This window comes from Lepisosteus platostomus, chromosome 4, assembly GCF_059453375.1.
Source record: "Lepisosteus platostomus isolate fLepPlt1 chromosome 4, fLepPlt1.hap1, whole genome shotgun sequence".
Classification (NCBI taxonomy): domain Eukaryota; kingdom Metazoa; phylum Chordata; class Actinopteri; order Semionotiformes; family Lepisosteidae; genus Lepisosteus; species Lepisosteus platostomus.
This window is the reverse complement of record NC_142614.1, coordinates 12,570,654-12,572,948: the sequence shown is the minus strand read 5'-3', so window position 1 is coordinate 12,572,948 and position 2,295 is coordinate 12,570,654.

Genomic DNA, 2,295 nt, shown 5'->3' with positions numbered 1-2,295 from the left:
GGCTGGCGTCTGTCATGTGTCACTGTTGCACGTATCCAGGCTGCAGCTAGCAGACCAGCTGCTGCTCAACTGCTGTCCTAAAGGCTTTCTAGGTCACTTACTGAGAGCAAGAAAAAGGCTCCACTTATGTCCAATTACAAACTTTTGAGCTCAATTGAGGTGAGGGTTCGAATCTCACCGCGCACCTTCCATTGACACATTTTATTCCTTGTTCTCAGAAATTACAAATCTCGTTTTCGAAACGAGGAATTCTTATTCTGCCGCCTCAGGAATATCGCCAGACTATGTATATGTTGTCACTAACTGTAGCTGAAAAAATGGCCAACACTGTTGTTTTCTCTTGAATTGATTACTGTAACGCCCTACTTGCTGGGGTACCTAAATCCACACTAAACAAAGTTCAGAATGTCCAGATCTCGGCAGCCAGAATCCTGACCCTCTCTTGTGCAAGTGATCCCATTACTCCTATCCTGGAGTCTTTGCACTGGCTTCCTGTCAGGTTTCGTATTGACTTAAAAATCCTCATGCTCACCGATAAGGCTCTGCATGGCTTGGCGCCTCAGTACCTGTCGGACTTACACTGTCTAATCTAAAATTAGTAGTAGCGGTAGCTGGATAAATGTCACAAAGAAACAATATGACTCGTAGCTATTTACTTTATATAAGCCGATCACCGATAACATAGATCCAGTTTAAATCGGAATCAGGAATGGCACACGTGACAAATTTCAAAGAAATTGCGAAGGTGAACGCTATTGCAGTGCATACTTCGTAAACAGATTATTATATTACATTCAAATGTCTGCCTTTTACGTATTGTGATATTTGTAATGCAGATTAAGATTTATCCATTCCGAGAAAGATGCGCTTCGTGTATTGTGGTTTAAACTAAAAATATCTAGTTTTTACGTTCATGTTTTAATTACAGATCGCTCCCTGGAGGTAAGCATTAACAAGGTTATTAACAAGACACATTAGATTTGAGTTTTGCGTGCAGATCGCCCCGTAGGCAGAGAAGAAATAAAACTATTATAGCGATGTTGGTTCCGCAGGTCGCTGCAAGTACCGCATGACTGCACTAAAATGCCATTCAACCATCTGCTTTTGCACCAAGCGCTCGGTCCAAACCGAGACTTGAAAGGTTGGAAAAGGAGGGAAAGAGGTTTCAATATTTATGGCCACAGTGAGAGGTGATAGAGAGTATGACGAACTGCGGGCTGTGTGATTATTGAGGGCTTAGGTTCCGTAGCGAACGTTTGACTCAAATGCGAACCGAATTTGAATCTCGGTTTGCATAGGAGGCGCCGACCCGCACGACTACAAGGGCAGATTTCCATATGAGGAGCAGGGGCCGGGGTCACAGCACTCATCTGGAGGACTAATACTGAACTTCCCAACCGGGAAAAATACTCTGCAACACAATGTACATGTAGATACTGGTATATATCAGTTCAGGCGGGTAGCTGCGTCAGCATGCGTAGGCTGCAAAGAAACAAGAAATAGGTTTATTCCATGCTGAAAGGGGAAGAAAGAAAACACAACGTTTCGGCGGCCGGAATTCCAGGTTTAGAGGAATGTCCTACCTAAACCGGTAGACTAGAGCCATGGCTCTTAACCGGGGCGCGTGTGCCCCCTGGCGGCGTGACACGGGCCAGATTATTTCAGAAAGTAAATCGTCTAAAACGACAGACACATAAACACAACTACTTGGTTTCAGCAGACCAAGGCATTTTAAAGGAAACTTTAATAACGTGTAATTCCTCGTGTAATCGTGTGTAATTACTGTGAAATTTAAATAATTCATTCTATCTTTTTCATTCTATAGTTATGATATATTTTAGGTTTAAAGAACTGACCTACGTCAACGATTTTTTGATCAGGGATGCGAGAACAGATTTGGAGAACCAACAGGGTGCCTGTAGGCTAAGAATCACTGAAGCAAAGGAACTAATTATCTTTAGTTCAGAACAGGAAAGTCCATGAGGTGACCTGATTGCAGCGCTTAAAATCTGCAAAGGTATTGAAAAAAAGTCAAGCCAGCCCAGTGGGCTTCTCTAGAATGAACAATGAAACAAAAACCAGAGGTCACTCAAGTGTATGTCAAACTGAGAACAGGAAGCACTCTCTACTCAAAGGATGGTGGGAGTGGAGAACAAGCTGCCCTTTAAAGTAGTTGAAGCTGATACCCTGGCTTCCGTCAAGGGCTGGATGAGGTCCTCGGATCGATTATCTACTTACCACCAAACGGGCAAGACTGGACAAAAGGCCTCCTTTTACATGTTACCTTTCACGTGT